The following is a 25,288-nucleotide window of genomic DNA, read 5'->3' on the forward strand; positions in this document are numbered from 1 at the left end:
GACTTGCTACCTTCGCCGAAGTGGCGTACAACAAAGCAGTCCACAGCAGCACTGGATTAACTCCTTTCCAGATTATCAATGGCATGGAATTTGTTGCCATGCCTGAGCTGCCTAGAGAACCTCCCTCCACCATGGCTCTGAATGAATGGATAGACACACCAAAGAAAGGATGGGAAAATACGAAGAAGGCTCTAGCAGATGCAGCAGAAGCCTACAAGAAGCAAGCTGATAAACAATTCGCAATTTAATGGGTTTATATGCCGCCCAATCCCGGGGGACTCTGGGCGGCTTACAAATACGAAATGAAATAAAATACACGCAGGGGGAAGAGTACAAACAATACGAACAATTTTAAAAAACACAACATACATTCGGTTTAATTGTGGGTTGAACCTGATTCAAAAAATCAGCAACCCCAGGCCTGTCGGAACAGCCAGGTTTTGGCAGCTTTTTGGAAGGCCACGAGGGTGGGGAGGGTCCGGATCTCTGCTGGTAGCTCGTTTCACAGAGCCGGAGCAGCTACAGAGAAGGCTCTCCCCCGAGTGGTCGCCAGTCGGCATTGTCCGGTCGACGGCACCCGGAGGAGGCCTAGCCTGTGAGTTTTTATCGGACATTGGGAGGTGTGTAGCAGGAGACGGTCTCTCAGATATCCAGGTCCAGTACCATCTACGGCTTTAAAGGTAATCACCAGCACTTTGTAGCGCGTCCGGAGACTAATGGGGAGCCAGTGCAGCTCGCGGAGGTGTAACATGGGTGTACCGAGGTACACATCATATCGCTTGCGCGGCTGCATTCTGGACCAACTGCAGTCTCCGAACACTCTTCAAGGGCAGCCCCATGTAGAGTGCGTTGCAGTAGTCGAGCCTTGAAGTGACGAGGGCATGAGTGACCATTTGAAGTGCCTCCCGGTCCAGATAGGATCGCAACTGGTGCACCAGGCGAACCTGGACAAAAGCCCCCCTGGTCACAGCCGACAAATGATGTTCTAAAGTCAGCTGCAGATCCAGGAGGACACCCAAGTTGCGGGCCCTCTCTGAGGGGTGTAAGCTTTCACCCCCCAGGCTAATAGATGGAAAATCCGGACTATCCTTGGGAGGAAACATCAAAAGCCACTTGGTCTTGTCTGAATTGAGTGCCAACTTGTTTACTCCCATCCAGACCCTAACAGCCTCCAGGCCCTGGCACATCATTTCCACTGCTTCGCTGAGTTGGCACGGGGCGGACAGATACAATTGAGTATCGTCCGCATATTGGTGGTACTTGATCCCATGCCGGTGAATGATCTCACCCAGCGGCTTCATGTAGATGTTGAATAGGAGGGGGGACAGGACCGAGCCCTGCGGCACCCCATATTTGAGGGGCCTAGGGGTCAACCTCTGTTCTCCAACCACACTGACTGTGACCTGTCAGAGAGGTAAGAGGAGAACCACCGTAAAATGGTGCCTCCCACTCCCACCTCCCCCCAGTCTTCACAGAAGGATACCATGGTCGATGGTTATAGGTTATAGGTTTATTTCATTTATATGCCGCCCTATTCCCGGAGGGACTCAGGGCGGCTAACAAACCCAGGGGAGGGGGTAATACAGACAAGGCAAAAACAACAAACAGGATACAAAGAAAAACAATCAACAGTCACACAATTCGAGCAGGGAAGGGAACTCATCAACCCCAGGCCTGCCGGAACAGCCAGGTTTTAACGGCTTTACGGAAAGCCTGAAGGGAGGTGAGGGTCCGGATCTCCGCGGGGAGTTCGTTCCAAAAGGCCGGAGCAGCCACAGAGAAGGCCCTCCTCCAGGTGGTCGCCAATCGACATTGGCCAGTAGATGGAATCCGGAGGAGGCCTAATCTGTGGGATCTGATGGGTCTTTGGGAGGTAATTGGCAGCAGGCGGTCTCTCAAGTACCCAGGTCCAATACCATGAAGGGCTTTATAAGTGACGACTAGCACCTTGAAGCGTATCTGGAGACCAATAGGCAGCCAGTGCAGCTCGCGGAGGATAGGTGTAATGTGGGTGTACCAGGGTGCACCCACAATCGCTCGCGCGGCTGCATTCTGGACAAGCTGGAGTCTCCGAATGCTCTTCAGGGGCTGCCCCATGTAGAGCGCATTGCAGTAGTCCAGTCTTGAGATCACAAGGGCGTGAGTGACTGTTGCGAGAGCCTCCCGGTTCAGGTAGGGACGCAATTGGTGCACCAGGCAAACCTGGGCAAATGCCCCCCCTGGTCACACCCAACAGATGATGTTCTAAAGTCAGCTGTGGATCCAGGAGGACTCCCAAATTGCGAACCCTGTCTGAGGGATGTAGAATTTCACCCCCCAGCCTGAGTGATGGAATATTAACCAAGTTTTTGGGAGGGAAACACAACAGCCACTCGGTCTTGTCAGGATTGAGTGCAAGCTTGTTTACCCCCATCCAGACCCTAACAGCCTCCAGGCACTGACACATCACGTCAACCGCTTCACTAAGTTGGCACGGGGCGGACAGATACAACTGTGTATCGTCCGCATACTGGTGATATTTTATCCCATGCCTTCGAATGATCTCACCCAATGGCTTCATGTAGATGTTAAACAGGAGGGGGGACAGGACCAAACCCTGCGGCACCCCGTACTTAAGGGGCCTAGGGGTCGACTTCTGCCCTCCAACCAACACCGACTGCGACCTGTCTGAGAGGTAGGAGAACCACCGAAGAACGGTGCCTCCCACCCCCACCTCTCGCAACCGTCGCAGAAGGATACCATGGTCCATGGTATCGAAGGCCGCTGAGAGGTCAAGAAGCACCAGGATAGAGGAAAGTCCTCTATCCCTGGCCCGCCAATGATCAACGGTCAGTGCGACCAAAGCAGTTTCGGTGGAGTAACCAGGCCTGAAACCCGACTGGAAGGGATCAAGATAATCAGCTTCGTCCAAGGACCGTCAGAGTTGAAAGGCCACCACCTTCTCAACAACCTTCCCAACAAAGGGTAGGTTGGAGACAGGATGATAGTTATTAAGAATAGCTGGATCCAGAGAAGGTTTCTTAAGGAGGGATCTCACCACCGCATCCTTTAGGGGCTGCGGGAAAGATCCCTCCTATAGAGAGGTGTTAATAATTTTCTGGAACCAGCCTCGTGTAACCTCCTTGCTGGCGGAAACCAGCCAGGAGGGACACGGGTCCAATAGGCAGGTGGAGGCACTTACCACTCCCATGGCCTTGTCCACTTCCTCAGGAGTAACAGTTTGAAACTCAATCCAAGAAATCCGATCAAGGCCCACCCCCGGCATCTCGGCAGGAACTGCCCAAGTGGAGTCCAGGTCCGTCCGAATCTGGGCAACTTTGTCCGACAGAAACTGGACAAATTCCTCAGCTCTTCCCTGCAAGGGTTCCTTCGCATCCCTCCCCTTCAGAAGGGAGCAGGTGATCCTAAACAGGGCAGCCGGGCGCACATTTTGCCGCCCATATTGCCACGAGATAAGTCCTAATATAGGCTCTTAGCAGTGCTCAGTCAGATTCGGAGTTACTAGCCCTCCAGCATCGCTCTAGGCATCTCTTTTGGCGCTTCATCTCCCGGAGTTCCTTGGTAAATCAAGGAGCCCTCCTGGATCCACTGCCGCGGAGAGGCCACAAAGGCGCAATCCGATCAAGAGCCCCAGCCGCCGCTATATTCCAAGCAGCGACCAAGGACTCTGTCGGGCTGCGGGCAAGGGAGTCAGGTATATCCCCAAGCTCCATTTGAAATCCCATAGGGTCCATCAGGTGCCTGGGGCGGAACCACTTAATTGGTTCCACCTCCCTGCAGTGGGGGAGTGGTTTCCGAAAGTCCAGCCTCAGTAGGAAGTGATCTGACCATAACAGGGGCGAGATCTCAATGCCCTCTAATTTCAGATCATGTCTCCACTGCCCTGAGAGAAACACGAGGTCGAGCGTGTGTCCCGCTGTATGAGTTGGGCCCAGAATTATCTGGGGGGCAGGGGGGCTGTTTTCACCCTCCCCAGGCTCCTATAAAGCCTCTGGAGCATGGGGTGGGTGAAAAAAGCATGCCAAAATGGGGGGAGCATTAGTCATGTGTGCATGCATGCTGGGGTCATGTGCATAGCATTATGGGTGTGGCATACCTGTGCACAACCTCCCTGTGCTTCCGCTGCTTTTTGCACGTGAGCCAAAAAAAAGGTTTGCCATCACTGGCCTAAGGGGATTCAGATGTTGCTTTGACTTTAATGGCTTTTATTCTTCTAATAAAAGGTTCCTTTTGAAATACTCCGTTTCAAGAATCTTCATTTTCTTAAGTTAGGGAAGGAGCCCTTACAGATGTCTTTCATTATATCTACTGTTGGAGGAAAGCTTATTGATTTCATTAAGTGCTTTCACCAAACATGTACATATTTTGTCTCAACATCTTCACAGAACTACTGAATTACTCTGAGCAACAGAATAATAGCAGGGCATTATATTCACCTTGAAGAAAGACAATATGGAAAGAGCAGTTTTATTGAAGAAAGCGCTTAAATGAGAAAAATGTCATAGTAAATAGCTGATTTCTCCAAGTAAAATCTGCAGCTTTTCATATTTCCTTGCTTTAAAAAAAAAGACAGGATTTGCACAATAAGTTCAATTCTGATTTAGAATGTTATGTGAACTCAGTTATGGTTTCTAAATCATTGTTCATAACTTGTTCGACACTCAAGTTTATAAGTAATACAGATAATCCTCCTCTACATACAATCACAATGATGGTCATAAGTCATTACGGTCTTAAATTGTGATTCAATTTTATGACAGTTTTTACTATGGTCATAAAAATGAGTCACTGGAGGGCAGCAGCATGTATAACTTTGAAAAAGAATTCATAAATACTGTGAGAAGGCTTGTATCAAAATATATTTTATTCTTTCTACTGTTTCTATCTTTCCTTAAACATTAACAGAATCCACAATGGACTGAGAATCAGTGTCCTAACCCTAACCCTAAATAATTGACAGTCAAACTGAAATTAAGTTAATCAAGTAAAAATAGCGAACAAGGTGAAGTCTTTTATTCAAACTTCCTCAAGTCCCAAAATAAGTTTCTCAGACCTAATCCACTTATCAAAAGATAAGTTCTGTGAACACAAATTAATAAAATTAGGTCTCCCGGTGGAACTACATAGGAATATGTACAATAATAGCTATATGTACAAAAACATACACACTCTAGAATCAGCCCATAGACAATTATACACCCAGGACAAGCAACACTATATAAACTGTGTTGCTGTATCCCATTTCTCTACAGCTACGCCTAACGGTAAACTTTTTGCTTGTAGCAATAAATATTTCTTCTTTCCTCACAGCTATCTGGATCTCATTTTTATTTATTCTTGCATAAGCCTGGCTTAAGTTGGAACTCCAAATTATTCTTGACCATATGGTGATCCAGGTACAGACTTGATACTAAGTCTTGGCAAGTTGACCTAGTTTGGGTTAAGTTCACCCAGCTAGCAGCAGAAAATTTTTATCTATGGATGCTGCTCCTGGATTCTGCCCGCTTGGCACTGGTAATAAAAAGGCCTCGAGTTTTGAATCACACAGCTGCTTGAAAAGGAGAATTTTGTAAGTACCTCCCAATTTGTTTTTTGTGCTCAGGGAGTGAGTGATGAATTGTATGTCTCTGTGTGTGGAGTTTCTTCCCTTCTTTCCTTTATGCTAGATTTTATGCTCTATGCCTTTCCTAGCTACTCCCCAAATTCTTGCGAGCCTCACTAACTATGAGACAGCTAGGGGATTGGCACATTCCATATCAAAGCCAAATTATATTATATGATATTGTAGTATATTGTTTTTCCGAAAATTAGACTGGGTCTTATATTTTTTGGACAAGCCAAAAAGACACCAGATCTTAATTTTAGGGGGTGGGGTGGAGTGCTGCTCTTCCCGCTTAGAGTATCCATGGCCTCACTAAACAGCTGATCTGCACATCTTTTAGAGCCTGAAGGTCCTCTGCACAACAACTGATCTGAGTGTGTATATCTTCTCTGAATAGTATTTTCCTGCAGAACCTTCAGTGTTGCAATCCTGGGATAGGCTGAAGGCTTGAGGGGGGGACTTTTCAGTGATTGGCAGGAAAATGGGTAGGGGGACTTTCCTGCCTGTCATCCTTTTCTTAGCTCAGCAGACTGAGGACAGGCATCTGGGTAAGCAACTCAGCACCTGCTCAGAGTGGTATCCCGAGGCCTGACACCTGTGTGGGCAAGCCCCACCCGGCAAGGAAACCCTTTCCAACAGCATTGCCTGCAATTCTTGTTACTCCCCTCCATTGTTTCTCTTTCTTTCTCACACACACAGACATTTGATTGCTTGAAAAGGACAGGCTGTGCTTTGTTTCTACCGTAAGCACACGTATCCCACATATCTTTCAGATATGTGGAAATCTTTCAATCTTTCAGAATTGCCTGCCTTTTTGTCCTTTTCTCAAGTAGCAGCAGCCGGGTAGAAGTGGGGAACATCTCTAGGCACCTGGAGAGACACAACTCCCGGCCCTCACTGGATCAGCTGATCAGCGGGCCAGGCTTAAGGGGACAAAGTGATAGGGAAGAGCTGCCTTCTGGGCTGGCCATGCCCACCCACTTCACTAGGGCTTACTTTTGGGGTAGGGCCCACCCACTCCCCAAAATTAGGGGAGGGCTTACTTTCGGGATAGATCATATTTTGGCAAAAACATGCTCTCTCTCTCTCTCTATATATATATATATATATGTATATATATATATATATATATATATATATATATATATATGTATATATATATATATATATATATATATATATATATATATATATATGGAGAGAGAGAGAGAGAGAGAGAGAGAGAGAGAGAGAGAGAGAGGGGGGGGGGGGAGGGAGGGAGAAGGAGAAACCAGTATCTTTTTAATGCTTTTAAACTGCTAGTTGAAAGGAGGTGTCCATACTGCTCCAAATATAGCAGTCCTAAAAGGCTTGAAAGCAGAACGGCCGGTAAAAATAGAGACACTACATATCTCACTTAGGTCATTTCCTTGGGTGTATGTGTACATCCCAAACTGATAAGAGACATATGTCGGGTAGGGAAAAGGAAAAGGGAACTTCAGATTTGCATGTTTCCCTAACCTCTCCAGTGGGATGGTTACTGGTTTAGGCAGGAATGAAAAAGCAAAAAGTATAGAATTTATATAAAGAAATGGCCTAAGATATGGGAACAGACAAGTAATTTAATTTAATTTAGCAAAACAAAGGTACATTCAATTGTAATTAAAAAATCCTTAAAAAGACTATTGTCTTACTGAAAGGTTGTTCTTTGTGCACTGTGGGAGAATCCAAGCATGGGTTAACTTTTATCTGTTTGCCCAGAGACTGAGTTAGAAAAAATCTTGACCATGCCTCCCCTGCTTGACAGAGCTCAGTTTTTTCAACGAAGGCACAGTCAGTCAATAGAGATGGAAATATTGAAAGTAAGGTCCTCTCCTAACCCTGGACCAGATTGGTCACAAGGGTGGGGTTGGATTCTCCCGCAACACATAGAGAACAACCTTTCAGGTAAGACAACAGTCTTTCTCCTGTGCACTGCTTGGAGAATTCAAGCATGGGATATATCCAAACTTAATGTCTCAAGGGCGGGAAGTGGACTGGTCCAGGGTCCTGGAAGCTGAATGAACCCTCAGCAGTAGTTGTGGCCCAAAAGATGCCTTGGCCGAGGTGAACATGTCCAGTCTGTAGTGTCTGACGAAGGTTAATGGGGAGGACCACATCGCCGCCCTGCAAATCTCTTCGACTGAAGCCTGCTGTAAAGTACCCTAATGATGCCTGCTTCATAATAAGTGACCCAATGTTGTAATAAAAAAGCAGTGATTTATTAACAGCTTCATTAGACATTCTTCATTAGGCACTTCTTATTCGCAGCCATCTTTTTTTGCTTTCTTTATCTGCTTTTGAACTTTGCCAGTGTTTCTGTCCTCCCTTCAGCTTGTCATAAATCATGTTATCCAATAGCTTCATTCATTTCAACCCAGCTACTGTAATCTGAGATTTGGCTCTGCTGCCGTTCTGCATGGAATGGCAACACAGAGAGTTGACATCCGGCTCCCCGCACTTTTCAAAGGCAATCTGTGCAAGCAAAAATAATTTGAGTACCAGTATGGGATTCAAGATTGCGTCTTCCCCCAAGGCTTGTTTGGATTTTTTTCATGGAATCTCTCTATAATGTGATCAGCCTGGATATTTCTACTCTTTACCCAAGATGCCTCTGACAAGGGATAGCCCTTCCATTTAATTAAGTATTGGAGCTGCCTCCTGTGCCACCTTGAATCAAGGATGCGTTGCACCTCATAATGGGTTTGGCCCCCTATAACTACAGGGCCTGGGAGCTCCCAGGGCAGTGGTGTCAGAGTGGATCCAACCACGGGTTTTAAGAGGCTACTATGGAATACTGGGTGTACCTTCCCTAGCAGTCGGGGCAGTTTCAATTGCACTGAGACTGGGTTGATGATCTTTACTATGGGGAATGTTTCCACAAACTTTGTTCTAAGTTTCTTGCTAGGGAGTCTTAACCTCAAATATTTTGTGGAGAGTAAACCTTCTCTCCCACCAGGCATAGTCGTTGCGGAGCTCAGTGTTTATCTGCCTGTTTCTTATAGGTTTGTGCTGCTTTAGCTAGCGCTTTTCTCACATTCTCCCAGGCTGCTTTTAGCATTGACATCCAGTCAGTCAAGCTGACTGAGGAAGTGAGATCTTTGGATATTCAGGCATTGGGACAAAATCCAATCGCTCACTACTTTGAATGGTGTTAGTCCTGTGCTGCTGTGATCAGCATTATTGTATGCAGCCTCAGCAAAAGATAGAAGGTCTACCCAATTGGACTGCTGATAGTTAACGTAGCACCTCAGGTACTACTTTACCATAGCATTCAGTCTCTCTGCCCCCCCAATGGTGCTTGGATGAAAAGCCAAGCTAAGCCAAGGTTGGTCATGCCAGTCACGGCGTTGTCTGTTGGTCACTTGGGCAGCTATTTGGGTAGAGGGAACGATGGTGTCCACCACCTGCTCTCATTCACATTTGTACTGGGGCATGCAGGAGAGGGCGTCAGCTAGAAAGTTCCTCCCCACTGGAATGTGTTTTAGTATGAAGTCGAAGTGGTTGAAATATTGAGCCCATCGGACTTGTTTGGGTGATAGTTTCTGTGGGGTCCTAAGAGCCTCCAGATTCTTATGGTCAGTCCAGACTTCGAACGGTTTCTGGCCCCCTTCCAACAGTTGTCTCCAGATTAGCAGTGCCTATCTCACTGCAAAAGCCTCCTTTTCCCATGTGGCCCATTGTCTGTATCTATGAGCTTACGGGAGGTGTAGGTGCAGGGTTGTATGTTTCCTTGGTTGTTACTCCCACTGTCTTGTCGCTGGCATCTGCTTGGATCACAAAGTGTTGCTCGGGGTCAGGATGCTTCAGAACTGGTTCCTTTGCAAACATTTCTTTTAGTGTCTAGAATGCCTTTTGACAGTTTAGGTCCTACTGTAAAGGTTGTCCCGGGCGATGTTTGGTTCCTGGGCTCCCTGTCTTCAGGAGGTCTCTCAGGGATTTGGTGATCTTCACAAAGGAGGGGATGAATTGCCTAGAGAAGTTTGTGAACCCTAGGAAGCTTTGTAGCTGTCTGCGGGTGTGAGGGGGTTGCCAGCTTAGGACGGCTTGCACTTTGGCTGGGTACATCTCTATTCCCTCATTTGACACTCAGTAGCCTAGGTAGTCTAGTCGCTCACAGTGGAATTCACATTTTGATACCTTGATGTACAGGTTGGCTGCCAGGAGTTTTTCCAGTACTTGGCGGAGCAGGGGGTATGTGGTTGTCCATGGTCTCAGTGTAGATGAGGATGTTATCCAGGTAGATGAGGACCTCCTTGTAGAGGTGCTCATGCAGCACCTCATTTATTAACTGCATGAACTCGCTGGGGCTCCCTGTAGTCCGAAAGGCATCACTTTGAATTGGAAGCTCCCTAGGGGGCAGTTGAATGCTGTTTTCCACTCATCTCCTTCCTTAATCCGTATTCGATAGTATGCCTCTCTGAAGTCTAATTTGGTGAAGACTTTTCCCTTGGCCAAGTGAGATAGCATATCTTTCATGAGGGCGAGAGGGGTATAGGTTGTGTACACACACGGCATTTATCCCTCGAAAGTCCACACACAGTCTCATAGTTCCGTCTTTTTTCTCTTTGAAGAGGACTGGCGCTGCAACCCATGGCTTGGCTGGTTTGATGAACCCTCGTGCTAGGCTTTTGTCTAGGTATTTGTGCATTTCTTGCATTTCCCGGGCCTCAGGGTGTACAGCTTGGGTTTGGGCAGTTTTGCCCCGGGGATGATTTCAATGGCACAATCTGCCCCATGGTGGGGAGGCAGAACATCACACTCAGCCTCGCTGAATACTTCTGAAAGGTCCTGATATGGTTCCACCACAAAACCGTGCTCAACTAAACCACGCCCGACTAAACCGCGTCGCTGACGTCATCAAGGTGACAACAGCGCAGAGACAGAAGCATGCTGTAAACCCTAAACCTAAAATTAACCCCTAAACCTAAACCTAACCCCCCAAACCTAATCCTAAACCTAAACCTAAACCTAACCCTTAACCTAACCCTAAACCTAACCCTTAACCTAACCCTAAATCTAACCCTTAACCTAACCCTAACCCTAACCTTTAAGTTGAATCGGCTTGCTTTCAAAGCGCTATTTAAAGCGCCCTTCTTTCTCCACGTTGGCTGTTGTCGCCCTGTTTATGATGTCAGCGAGGTGGTTTAATCGGGCCTGGCTTAGTCGAGCGCGGTTTTGATGGGTCACGTCCTGATATTCCCTCAGGATCTGTTCAGCCTCTGGGGTTTCATCGGATGTGGCTCCCAGATGTTCTGGTGTGCTCTTTTTTGGGGGGGGGGTTTCCCTGTTTGGGTGACATTTCTGCTTGCTGGTGGAAAAGGGGTTGGGGCCCCTTTTCTATCCTAAGCTTGTGGGTACCCCCTTGCCACCAGATGGTTGGTCCCCACTTGTCTAGCCAGGAGAGTCCCAGTATGACTGCATCTGTCATTTTGGGGGCTATTTTGAATTGAATTACTTCCCAGTGATCCACTAGCTCTAGTCTCACTGGTTCGGTCAGGTGGGTGGCATAGGCTCCCCCAATTAGGGACCTATAGACCTGTTCAAACCGGATTGGGTGGGTCAGTCCTTTTGCTCTGATCCGCAGTTTTAGGACTGTGGTCAGGTTGATCAAGTATCTAGTGCAGCCTAAGTCCATTAGGGCTTGAAAATCCCTCTGGCTTCCTGTTTTTGGGGCTGTGAGGCATATTGGAAAAAGGAAAGGGTGAATTGGTTCACTCACCATTGGGTCATTTCTACCCCTTCATTATCCTCCCCTTCTTACTTCACTTCTTCCTTCACTTCCTACTTCTTTGAGTTCAAAATTCTATTTAGACTTGATTTTAATGATTTATGCATATTTTTTTATAATTTCACGTAGTTCTTCAAATTCCCACCTTTCCATAATGTCCAGTTCCAAAGTTACAGTAAGTTATACAGTTCTTATTTCAAAGTTCTGGTCCACCTTAAATTTAGCTAATTCAGCTAATGTGAAGAGGGAGAGAAATGGGAGCCATCTTGATCTTTTGCAGAAAAAAAACCATATTTTCCCGATTCTTGATTTTATTATTTTTTCCCTTGTTAGCTTCTACTTCTCATTGATTATAGTTGCTCAAAATATATTAATTGGAACAAACTTGGATACACCCAAACTCCAGTATGTTTCTCTTTGCCTCCTGCTTTTCCATATTCTGATTTATGGCAATTGGTTAATTAAATCTTCCTGCTCAGAGTTCCGCATTCCATTCACCACAGGCAAGATTAGGTTATCAGTGAGAAAATAGTGCTTTTTTCTTGATTTTTCCCTCTTGTTACATTCCACCTCTCATTAATTGGAGTTGCTTAAGATATATTAGTTAGAAGAAACTTGAACGAAGCAAATCTCCTCGGTATGTTTTGGCTTCCATTTCATCCTCTTAATCTCCTTTAAAGCCACAATCTTTTCAAATCCAAAACCAAATTTAGAGTTTGTATTGAGTGGGTTTGTCACTTCTCTACTTTCTCCTTTTCTGTCCAAATTGTTTCAAGCAAATGGCTCTTTGGGCTAATGATTCAACCCTCCATTTTTCTCCTTCTTTCTTTTTGCTAAAATCCAGTTCTGTCCATTAATGTTATTTATACTCTCAAGGCTCTTTGCCTTTTCCAAATTCTAATTTATGTCTGTGGGTTAATTAGATCTTCTTACCAGGCTTTCATCTCATCTCCTGTATGCTATTGCTCGGTTGCTTTGGCCTGAAGGCAGCTTCTTGTGAGCCATGTTGCCATGCTGCCGCCCCGACCCCGATTCAGAGCACAAATCTCCAACCTACGAGGGACCTGTTGTACTCCCTCTGGGTCTGATGAGACGCTGTCCCTTCTTCACCCCCCCACAGGGGGGGTTCTGATCCAAATTCTGATCTTGGAATTGGTTTGTTAAATAGAGTTCATGTGAGACTCTTCAGAGCTCACATCCCCACATCTGTCCAGCTGGAGAACTTCCTGTCAACCCCTGCACCTGCAATACTAAGAAGAGGTCCCAAGTGATATCTCACAGGAAGCCTCAGGTTGGATGCCCTTTCAGGAAACTACATACCCTGGGATGATGAGCAAGGGTATGGCTAACTCCACCCGCTAGTATCATGGCTAAGGTGGTCACCTGCTGGCGAAGAGTGTTGGGAGTCAATTCCTTGTCCAATCCCTCCTGCAAAAGTACGAGACCTGTGGAATTGATGCAGTAATAGGATCTATATGTCCAATGCGGCACCATCTGCAAAAGGCAGTCCAGGTGGTATTATATATTCCAAGTAGTGGAAGGTCTTCTGACAGGCTGAACGGTTTGAATGACTTTCCTGGAGAACTGATCTCACTTCAAGATATCCCTTTCAAGTGCCAGATGGCTAACTGGAGCCATTGAGGCTCCGGATGGAGTAGATCCCCCTGGCTGAGGACTATCTTGTTGTCTGGAATCCTCCAGGGTCTGGAGACAGAGGGGTTGACCAGGTTGGCATACCAGGGGCGTCTGCGCCAGTGGGGAGCAATGAGCAGGACCTCTGCTCTCTCTGCAAGCACCTTCCAACTGACCCTTGGGATGAGGGGAAGGGGAGGGAAGGCTTACAATAGCCCCTGAAGCCAAGGGCTGCAGAGAGCATTGACTCTCTCTGCTCTGGGCATAGGAAACCTGGCGAAGAACCTTGGGAGATGAGTGTTGGTCGGTTGAGTGAACAAGTCCATGGTCGGTTGTCTGAATCTGTGGGACAGCCCCTGGAACAGGTCCAGGTGAAGGTGCCGCTTTGCATGGTCCACCATGGCTCTGTTCAACCAATCCACCTGTACATTTGCAATCCCAGAGATGTGCTCCACCCTGATGGACAGGGTGTACGACTCTGCCCAGAGACCCAGTTTCTCTGCCTCTAGCATGAAGGATTTGGAGTGGGTGCCCTCCTGGCAATTGATATGGGCCTTTGTAGCCACATTGTCAGTGAGGAGCAGGACGTAGCAGCCTGTTACTAATTCCTGGAAATACAGAAGGGCTACATGGGTGGTCCAGAGCTCCAACCAGTTTATGTTGTTCACTAGCTCCTGTGGGCTCCAGCGTCCTTGAGCCACCTGAGTCTGGGTATGGGCACCCCACCCAAAGAGGCTGGCATCAGATGTCACTGTGCAGTCCGGTTCCCTGAACAGGCACCCATTTTGCAGAGCGGAAGTGTTCCACCAGTTCAGTGAGCTGATCACTTTCGGCACACCCGAACCCTGGTGTTGGAGCTGCTGCTGCTGGCCCGTTGATATGGGAGCAAAAACCATTGAAGGGTTTACGCATGCAGTCATGCCCAGAGAATAATATCTATGCAGATAATCATTTTCCCCAGGAGCTGGGAGAGGACTACCAAAGGTAGTGACCTCTGTGATTGAAGTTGATTCACCAGTGATGGATGCTGGAGTGCCGCTCCTGGGAGAGGTAGACCTCGCAGTGTTCAGTGCTTATCACTGCCCCAAGATGGAGTAGGCAGGTGGATGGCAGCAGATGACTCTTTTCTAGGTTCACAGAAAATCCGTGTTTTCTGGATCGTGGTGTGAAGAAATCAGCTTGCCTGAAACAGGGACGATGATTGGATCAAGATGTCATGGAGGTAATATTGTATCCTTATGGGTAGCAACCTGAGGTAAGCCGCCATGGCTGCCTGCAGCTTTGTGAAGGTCCTGGGAGCCAATGTCAGGTTGAACGGCAGAGCCCTGTACTGGTAGTGGCGCCCTGCAAAGTGAAATCTCAGGAACCTTCTGTGGGAAGGACCGATGGGCACATGAAGGTAGGCTTCTTTGATGTCAATAGAGGTGAGTAGGTCTCCCTGGTGAATGCAGCCCAAGATGAATAACAGGAACGCATTTTGAAGTGTTTGTATGCCAAATAAAAGTTGGGCTTCTTTAAATCTAGAATGTCTTTCCACCCCATCCCCTGAGCTTTTGGGAACTAGGAAGAGGATTGAATAAATTCCCAGTCCTTTCTGGCCTGATAGCGAGAATGTCTAACAGATGCTGAATCTCAATGTCCATAAGGCCCTTCTTGACCTGGTGCCTTGGGACAGGATAGCTGATGAAATGTCTTGGGGGGGCTGGTAAGAAACTCTAGAGTCAGGTCTAGCCTTACTGTCTATAATGCCCGAAAGGACTGACGATGAAAATACGGCTGGGCTTTACGGTTGGCACGTCTGTGCATGGACAGTAGCACTTTGCGTTCTCGAACAGGATATTTAGGGCTTCCCCAAATATGTTGCCTCCTTTAAAGGGTGTTGAACCTAGATGCCATTTGGAGTGCATGTTCACCTGCCAGTGGCGGAGCCAGATTAGGCATTGAGAAGTAACATTAAGATGCTATGGCCCTAGACGTAAACCTGGCTGCATTAAGAGTTATATCAGAAGTGAATTCCATGGCTGCTACCCACTTGTTTATGTCTTGGTGCAGTTGTAGATCCTCAAGAGATAGCCTAGCTTGCAATTGACAAAGCCAGACTAGGGAAGGATGCTGCAGTAACCCCTTGAACTAACCAAGTAGCCGCCTGATGCAATTAGCAGGGGGTCATCTCCGTCTTGCAGTCTTCTGCCCTCAAGCCCACTGATACATCCAAAGGCACAATGGCAGATGAGGCCAGAGTAGCCACTGGAGTATCTACAGTCAGGACCTGCAGGAGTCCCTCCAGGTCTGGGCCAGCGCCATGTAGTCTCCGGTCATTATTGCTAAGGGGAGGAATGGCCACAGGTTGAGTCCATTGCCTCTGGATAACATCCAAGAACAGCTTCAGGGATGATATAACCTCCTGTTCTGGAACTGGTTCGGAAAATAATCATGCCTTCCCCAGTGTTGGCTAAAGCTTTGGCCTGTATAAGAGGGATGTAAACAAGGCAGATCTGAAGAGTCCAGAGAAAGCGGGCCTGTCAGGGAGCAGAACTCGTCTTCCGACAATTCCTGTTCTCCTAGATCCTCTTCTCCCACGAGCAAGTCCTTACTGTGCAGGGAGGATAATGGTGAAGGAGAGTCCTATAGGGGCTCTGTGAATGACCTAATCTGTAGCAGTGAAGATTGAACCCTTCACTGTAAATCTGAATCTACTCCCTGGGATATGGCTGCAGAAAGCAAGTCATGAATCTCCCTGGGGAGACTCATCGCTTGGCCCTCCTCTAAGCGGAGCCCTGCTGCAGTGGGTGTGAATGTAGCCTCTATTGTAGTTGGGAAGGTACAAAGGACAGGTGCAGCCAGGCAGTCCATTAAGGAGACGAGTTCCACCAAAAAAGGAGGAAAATCTTCAATAGGGATGAGCTGCAATGGTCGCTAGGAAGGTCCAACAAGGAAAAAAAGAATGGAACACTGCCAATGCACCAACAACCACCTGTGAAGCTGTGATGGCACCTGTGATGGCACGAGCGCAGTGCACCGCCTCTCCTGGTGCCAAAAAAGACTGTAAATTTCAAATTAACAAAATGGCACGAGAGTCGCACATCAGCTTTCCAGCGCCGAAAAAGACAACTCTGCTTTGCAAAATCTAAAAGTGGTGTGACAGCGGCGAACGGGCTCTCCTGGCACTGAAAACATAAACTGCAGCTCCTTTGAACTCAAAAAGGATGCGACAGCGACAAACTAGCTCTCCTGGCACCAAAGACAGCCCGCGGTTGGAGAAGGCTAGCCCAAGTGATCAGGTAATATCACTAGGCTGCCAGAGTCTCTGATTTAAAGAATGAGGAAACCATAAAAGTAGTGGTGGCGGTTCTAGCTGATGGGCAAGGGTAAACCAGTACACTCACTTGCAGCCAGCACCAAAAACACACTCCAGTAAATCCTACTGAAGTGAAATGAAAAACTGCTGTATGTTTCAGGAGAATCCAAGCTGATAAGCTAACTATTGTTTAGGCTGAGGTGGAGAAAAATTGATTAAGTTGAAAAAACTGGACTCTGTTGAGCAGAGGAGGTGTGGTCAAGACCTTTTCTAACTCAGTCTCTGGGCAAACAGACAAAAGTTAACCCATACTTGGATTCTCCAAGCAGCGCATAGGAGAAGAACTATTTTCTTGAAAAGTTACATTGTTATGGAGTATACAAACATTTCTACAAGTTTAAAGTGACAGTGAGACTATTTTAATAACATTGTACATGTATGCATATTGTAATTTTGTTTTAAAATAAGAAAAGGTTAAAAGATGATAATTATCCTGTTTTGAGGATCTATGAAAAGAACCTATACAAATCAATATTTCTTTCAGCTCCTCCATTTCACCTGGGTTTACAAGCCTCCAAGTAAAATCTGAATGCTGAGAAAAAGGGGGGGGGGAGGAGAGACTCTTTAATCCTTCACTCTTTAGCCTGTTCTAGCCTTTTGCAACTTCGAAACATTTCTTCCCTCTAAACTTCTTTAAGAAAACCAAGCTATGAAGAATAATCTTTCCAGCTTGACTTGCCTGGCCAGCAAGGCAATACGGAGAGAAATCCCTCTTCTCCTTTTCATTCCTTTTCTTAACCCTTTCCCCTTTCCCTAAAAAATAGAGCAAGAGTTCTGTTTTTAAAATCTTGTGAGAGTGTCTCATAAAATATGTTTATGAATGCTGCAAGTCCTATAGATAATTTATTCAGTCGGCTGGTTTCTTCAATTAATTCCTGGTTAACTTACTGTTTTACTTATCATATGTGCTAATTAAGCAAAAGCTTCATTCCCAACTCTGGTGCAAAGTATATTAAAAGAAATAGCCCCATTCTGCCTTTGTAATTATAACTGCATTATGAGAGAATAGAATGTATGGATAAACATAACTATCATTTTCATAAATACATATGCTATTAAAAAGTTAATGATTTCTAATGTGTAGAAAGAGAAGTTTGAGAAATAATGCCATGTTTAGAAGAGTATTCTAGATAGGATGTAGAGAAGACAGAGAAAAGCTTATACTATATATGGTCAATAATAAGAAAATTTAAGAAATGTGATTTAGAAGATCTGAAGCTAGCATATGTTATGTAGCAAAATTTAAAATTTTTGCATTTTAACTGGATGTATCCTTAATATTGTATTTGGAACTACAAAGAGACTAGTTGTTGCTAAATGTGTGATAAACTCATTTTCCTTTCTCTTAAAGCCAAGGTAAAAAAATTTACAGAATTTTATAGAGAAACAGAGTTGGAAGGGACCTTAACGGTCTTTTACTCCAACCCCCTGCTCAGGCAGGAAATCCTATACCATTTCAGACAAATGGTTGTCCAATCTCTTCTTAAAAACTTCCAGTGTTCTGGAGGCAAGTTATTCCACAACTATCGTTCAAACTATTCTAACTATTGTTCTAACTATTGTTCTGAAAAATAATCTTTAGTTCCAATTTTTTTCTCTCGATTAGTCTAACTGCTATTGCTTCTTGTCCTGCCTTAAAGTGCTTTGGAGAATAGGTTAATTCTCTCTTCTTTATAACAACTCCTTAGATATTGGAACACTGCTATCATGTCATCCCCCGACCTTCCTTTCATTAATTAGACATACCCAATTCCAGCAACCATTCCATGTTTTAGCCTTCAGTCCCCTAATCGTCTTTGTTGTTCTTTTCTGTAGTCTTTCTAGAGTCTCAACATCTTGTTTATATTGTGACAACCAAAACTGGATGCAGTATTCCAAATGAGGTCTTACCAAGGCATTACAGAGTGGCATTAACACTTCATGTGATCTTGATTCTATCCCTCTATTAATGCAACGTAGGACTGTAGCTCTTTTGGCAGCTGCTGGCTCATATTTTAAGTGATTGTCCACTAGGACTCCAATATCTTCTCAAAATTACTAGTATTGAGCCAGGTAGCACCTACACTATATCTCTGCATTTGGTTTTTCTTGCCAAAATGTAGAACCTTTTTTCCCCATCACTGAATTTTATTTTGTTAAACAGGGTCCAATGTTCAAGTCTGTCAAGATCTTTCTGTATCTTAAGTCTACCTGCTATCTTCTGCTGGGTTGGCTATTCCTGCCAGCTTGATGTCATCTGAAAATTTGATAAATTCCTCATCTAAATAATTGATGAAGATATTAAAGAGTATTGTGCCCAAGACAGATTCTTGAGGTGCCCCACTGCATACTTCCCTCCATGTGGATGCAATTCCATTGAGGACTATATGTTGTGTGTGGTTGATCAGCCACTTACTGATCCATTTGGTGATGATGCTGTCAAACCCATATTTTTTTAAATCTTATCAAGTAATAAGTTGTGGTCTACTTTATCAAATGCTTTATTAAAGTCTAAGTAAATTATATCCACAGCATTTCTCTGGTTCACTAATTTTGTCACTTTGTCAAAGAATGCAGTAACATTTGTCTGGCATGATCTGTTTTTGACAAACTCATGTTGATTTTGTTTGCCTCTAGGTGTTTGGAAATTCATTGTTTGATTATCTTTTCCAGAATCTTCTCAGGTATTGGTGTCAGTCTGATAGGTCTGTAGTTTTCTGGATCCATATTGTTTCCTTTTTTAAAGATGGGAACTACATCAGTCCTTTTCAGTCCTCTGGTAGTTCCCCAGTGCTCCAGAATCTTTGAAAGATATAGTTCAGTGGTTCCAAGATAACATCTGCCAGTTCCTTCAGAACCTTGGCATGTAATCCATCTGGTCTTGATGACTTGAATTCGTTTAGGATGGACAGGGCTCTCTTACCATTTTCTTTCCTATTTTAATTTGTATTCTTAATCTGGTACTGTAAAAGTTACCTTTACTGGTACCTTTTACGACAGTAAAAGGTAAACAAGTTAGTGAGGTGAATCAGTTTGGTCTAAAGTAGCAAGCTAAAAAGTAAAAAAAAATGTGTCTTCAAGTCTTACCTTAGCCATGTAAGTGAGCTGGGCAAGTCATTTTCTCTCCGCCATAGGAAAAAGGCACATTTTTTAAATTTCCCATCTGTTATTGCTTAATCTGCAGTACTGTTGTCTAATCTTTTGGGTTACCTCCAAGACAAACTTGCATTTCAGCCTCTATCAATAATCCACCCTTACACAGGAACATTTCAGCATTGTTGACTCTGCGTGGGCTAGTGAGGGGAAAAAAACTAAAGGTGTGTGACTTTACCTTTTACTTGTATTTTACCTTTTAAAAAAAATCCTAAATGGGTCATGAGAGCATATTTACTAAGTTTCATTTTTATTCCTTATGGCACTTGATAAAGGTGAAAGGGAGGAGAAACAACATTGATTAAGCTCCATAGACAGGAATAGTTTATCTGCAATAAAATTTTTGTATTGCAGATAAAATAGCTTATCTCCAAGAGCAAAAGCAATATAAAAAATAAATATATTTTGATGTACCTATCTAGTTTTAAAAGATCTTATTCTGGGTAATTAAGAAATGGGAAAGTATTAAACACTTTTATAGTTCAAGTAAAGGACAGTTTAAGTCTTGCCTTAGAATATACGTGAATGTAAATAATTATGTATCTCATTATGGTTGGCAACAGGCTACTGGTTGGCTGCCACCACTGGGAGTGTTACGGTACAGCTGGGAGTGGGGCTTTTTCCTCCCCCCTTTTTACCATGGGGTTTCCCTGGCTCCCGTGTGTCCTTTTGTTCCCAAGGGAAGGGGTGTTGCTGGCCTGTCGTCGCCTATGGCTAGCCCCGCAACTTTCGCTGCTATATCCACTGCCTATGGCCTACTTGTCTCCCAGACATTTCCTGGCCTTGCCCTCCAGACCATCGTTGGGGAGCAAATTGGGGCCTATGACTTTATTGCCATCCTGGGCTTCCTGTTCATATCCCCACTGACTTTCTATAGTAACGAGAGAGAGGACTGGGAAGTGTGGCTCTTTCTTTTATTTCTATCACCATATGTCTTTTTCATCATTTCCTGGATCTTGGGCTCTCACGTGGGAGGTCTTGGACATTACTCCCTCCTCGGCTTTTTCGGACTATATTCGATCAATTTGCTATATTGCACAATTTTTTATAAATTTGTAATTCTTTGTAATTTTTAATTGTATGGAGAGTGTGTGGTATGATTGTGGTTGACTGAATGTTCCCACTTTTATTATGATATTGTTGTTTCCCTGTTTTAACTTGTTTGTGGGGACTGATTGATTGTATGTGTGTGTATGTGTGATGGGCCGGGAGCATAGCTGGGTACCTCCTGCACTGAGTGCTCTGGCAGAAGTGTCAGGGGGGCCAGGCCTAATCCAGACCTTGGATGTGTGTGGCCTGCTGGTGAATCCGGCGGCCGGGGGAGAGGGTGGAGGGACCATAGATGCGGGAGTGGGCCGGAACATTAGGGTCATATCGGGGAGGGGCAGATATGGCGGGAACTTCAGGGCGAGCCATTACCGGGGAAGAAGGGTTCCCTACGTCGGAGGGATCCCTCCTTCCGGCCCTGTTAGTTCCACTCCAAGGCCAGATGGCATGAGTAGTCAGGACCCTGGTCTCAGGTTGTTGTTGCTAAATGCCAGGTCTGGGGTTCACAAGGCTCCCCTCGTCCAGGACCTAATTTTAGATGAGGGGGCAGACCTGGCATGTATTACTGAAACCTGGCTGGGCCCAGAGGGAGGAGTCCCCCTCACTGAAATGTGCCCAGAGGGTTTTCAGGTGCTTCATCAACCGCGAACCCAGAGAAGGAGTGGGGGAGTGCCCATTGTTATCCGAAAGTCTTTAGTTCCTCGTAGGATCCCTGCTCCGAAGCTTGTCGGGTGTGCGTCCTTGCTGGTGAAGATGGACCTTGTGGGTCAAGTGGGCTTGTTGTTAACGTACCTGCCTCCCAACAGCGTGACGACAGCCCTCCCCTCGCTCCTCGAGTCAGTAGCTGAGCTGGCAGTTGAGTTCCCCAGACCTATGATACTGGGGGACTTCAATCTGCCTTCGCTCAGTGAACACTCTGATGGAGCGCAGAAGTTCATGGCTTCCATGACAGCCATGGGCTTGACTCAAATAATCCAGGGCCCGACTCACTCAGCGGTCACACACTCGACCTGTATTTCTCTCGGAGCAGTGAAGTTGTGATCTTGGTTTGAGGGGTAGCGAGATGTTGCCCGTGTCATGGTCGGACCACTTCCTACTGAGGCTCGACTTTCGGAGACCAATCTCCCACTGTAGGGAGGAGGAGACGACTAGGTGGTTCCACCTCAGGCATCTTATGGATCCTCAGGGCTTCCAGACGGCGCTTGGTGTTGTGCCTGATACTCTCGCCTGGAGTCCGGTGGAGACCTTAGTTGCTGCTCGGAACTCAGCAGCGTCTGAGGCTCTCCACCGGATTGCGCCTTTACGGCCGATCCGCAGGAGTGGATCCAGGAGGGCTCCTTGGTTTACCGAGGACCTCCGGGAGATGAAGCGTCAAAAGAGAAGCCTAGAGCGCCGCTGGAGGTCCAGTAAATCCGAGTCAGACCGAGCACTATTAAAAGCTTGCATCGGAGCATACCTTTCGGCAATACAGACAGCTAAGAACACCTATATTGCCGCTCTGATTGCGTCCGCTGAGTCACGCCCTGCCACCTTGTTTAGGGTAACCCGCTCCCTCCTGAATGGGAGGGTTGCGGATAATCCCTTACGAGGTAGAGCGGAGAAGTATGTCCAGTTCCTCGCGGACAAAGTTGTTCGGCTTCGGATAGACCTGGACTCCAATTGCGCAGAGCCAGCCGGGGTACCGGGGGAAAGTCTTGAGTGACATCTCTGGACTGACTTTCAACTTGTTACTCCTGATGAAGTGGTCAAGGTCATGGGAGCGGTGAGTGCCACCACGTGTGCACTGGACCCGTGCCCCTCCTGGCTGGTCGCGAACAGCAAGGAGGTGATGCGGGGCTGGATCCAGGCGATGGTGAATGCCTCCCTTTGGAAGGGCTTCTTTCCTCCGCCATTGAAGACAGCGGTGGTGAGACCCCTCCTGAAGAAGCCATCTCTGGATCCAGCCATTTTGAATAACTACCATCCAGTCTCCAACCTTCCCTTTGTTGGGAAGGTTGTTGAGAAAGTGGTGGCCTTTCAGCTCCGACAGGCCTTGGATGAAGCCGATTATCTGGATCCCTTTCAGTCTGGATTCAGGCCTGGCTTCAGCACGGAAACCGCTTTGGTTGCACTGACCGATGATCTCTGGAGAGCCAGGGATGGAGGTCATGCCTCTGTCCTAGTGCTTCTTGACCTCTCAGCGGCCTTCGATACCATCGACCATGGTATCCTTCTGCGACGGTTACGAGAGGTGGGGGTGGGAGGCACCGTCCTTCGGTGATTCTCCTCCTACCTCTCGGACAGGTCGCAGTCGGTGTTGGTCAGGGGCAGAGGTCAACCCCTAGGCCCCTGAAATATGGGGTCCCACAGGGTTCGGTCCTGTCCCCTCTCCTGTTTAACATCTACATGAAGCCGTTGGGTGAGATCATTCGGTGGCACGGGATAAAATACCATCAGTATGCGGACGATACTCAGTTGTATCTGTCCGCCCCGTGCCAACTCAGTGAAGCGGTTGACATGATGTGCCAGTGCCTGGAGGCTGTCAGGGTCTGGATGGGGGTAAACAAGCTTGCGCGGTGAACTGAGAATTTTATAGAGCCATGGTGGCGGACAAATAAGGGCCAGATATAGCAATAAGGGACACATTTGTGGTACGAATATATAGAGTCATATGTTGAATATTTGACCTGAGCAGAAGGCTGTCAGAAAATTATTGAACTGAACTTCAATAACCGCCTATTGTAATCCAAAAGATACCATCAATACTACTGCCACTGCCTCAAGTATCTTTGATTTACCACTGTGACTATCGTAACTATTGTAAACATTATAAGTATTACTAGGATTGTATTTATTTGTATTTACTAAGTTGAGTGGTAGTATTATGTATATTGATAACAGTATATATGGTGCTAGACAAATGTTAAATATTGTTAGGTCTATATAATTAGAACAATTTTGATATTTTTGATATTCAATGACTAATATTAATAATTTAAGTAATGAGCAGTGGTGGGGTCTATCGGTGGGAAAAAGCAGTGGGAATGTTGGTTGGAGTCCAAGTTTGTAGAAAAATTTCTAAAGATGACAAGTGTGGCCTGGACAGACATTTAGATCTCCCAGACACTGTCAGTTACTGTGGATTACAATAAATTGGAAGGCTGATAGACCAATGTGGATTACAAATTGAAATTGTTAAAAGAAGGAGGAAACAGAAGGAAACAACTATTCCTAAAGAAATTTTAAGTTGTTGATGGACTTTTTGGATTGATTAATTTGTGCATTAGAGATATATGAAAGAATAAGAATAAGAATTTAACTAAAATAGAAATAGGGAGGAAGCAAACGTCCTGGACGTGATCAGCTACTTCTAGTCCATTAATGCAGAGATCAATTGAGGATATAGTCCAAACAGATAGGTCCAATTTGTTTAAAGATTTGCAGGCCATGTTGCAGTCAATGCAAGAAGCCATGACAAAAAAACATGACAAAATGAAAAAAGAGATAGGAGAGGTAAGAAATGATATGGGAGAACTTAAAGAAAAAATGCAAACAAAGGATGACAAATTTGATTTTTTTCAACAACAAATTATCAAAAATGAACAAAAACTGCAGTTGATGGAAAAGAAGATGGAGAAATGGAGAGAGAAGAAAATAGATCGGATGAAATGAGTGAGAAACTCACCCAAGCAAAAGAATTAGAGATAAGAGTTATTTTTCTCAATCAGAGAAAGTGGTACATTATATACGCTTCCAGAACATCAGAGAGGAGAAAGGAAAAGACCTGCTAGATATTATGGTGGAACTAATAGTGAAAGCACTTGGAATGGAAAAGGAGGAAATGCTAACAGAGATAGACGAGATCTATCGAATACACACAAACTATATGAGGAGACACAATCTACCCAAAGAACTACATGTTAAGTTCGTGAAAAAATCGATGCAGGATGAAATATTGCACAGAACAAGAGACGATCCAATAAAATACAGAAGGAAACAACTGACAGTCCTAAAGCAAGTCCCAAGAAGAGTCAAGGAGCTGAGAAGATCATACCAATTTCTAACATCAATGTTGACCAAATATAACATGAACTTTAGATTGCTGACACTGGAAGGTATAATAGTTACCTGGCGAGAAAAGAGGTATAGACTCCTTGGACAAAGCAGAGGAATTTTATAACCAACACTTTGGGAGTGAGGAAGAACCAGAAGAGAGGGAAAAAGCAGAACAAAGGATCCAAAAAATACCAGTAGTGGAAAAAAGGGAACTATGTTTTAGAAAGAAGGCAAAAGAACAAAAGAAAAGACCGGACAGTAATGGAGAAAGGCCTAAGAACCAAGAGAGACTAGGATAACAAGAACAACGTCCAAGATGTAAGATATAAACAGAGAAAGGCAAGAGGAAAATAATGGATCAAATGGATTAAATTTTCTTTCAAAAGCGAGAAAGACATTTCATAAATTACAAAGCTACCATCTGGATATAATAGAGCTACAAGAAGTGCATATAAAAGAACAACACAAACTGGTATTGGAGTCCCCCAAATTAGGGAAATTATTTGTATCATTGCCACAACAAAAAAAGAGAGGGGTAGCACTGTATATTAAAGAAACAATATAGGCCAAACAAATGTATAAAGATGAAGTGCATAGGATTTTGATTGTAGAAATATTAGTAAATCAAAAGTGGATCCTTTTAGTAGAAATCTACGCTCCTAACGGGGAACAGGAACAGTTTTACTACAAATTGCATAATATTATCTGAGACATAGAATGTGACAATCTCTGT

At 45.3% G+C, this 25,288-nt stretch overlaps 1 protein-coding gene across 3 annotated transcripts in view; it reads right to left on the reverse strand.

Annotated features, from left to right (window-relative positions):
- TGM4 (transglutaminase 4) overlaps positions 1-25,288 on the reverse strand; it is a 163,805-nt gene that overhangs the window by 104,972 nt on the left and 33,545 nt on the right. For 2 of the 3 annotated variants that reach the window (XR_004256901.1, XM_032235682.1), the window contains exon 1: positions 19,408-19,530. The exons of the other annotated variant lie outside the window; for it this stretch is intronic. The gene's annotated coding sequence lies outside the window, so the exon portion shown is untranslated. Of the gene's footprint in view, positions 1-19,407; positions 19,531-25,288 lie in introns of those variants that run through there. 3 annotated transcript variants of the gene reach the window in all.

This window comes from Thamnophis elegans, chromosome Z (assembly GCF_009769535.1).
Source record: "Thamnophis elegans isolate rThaEle1 chromosome Z, rThaEle1.pri, whole genome shotgun sequence".
NCBI lineage: Eukaryota > Metazoa > Chordata > Lepidosauria > Squamata > Colubridae > Thamnophis > Thamnophis elegans.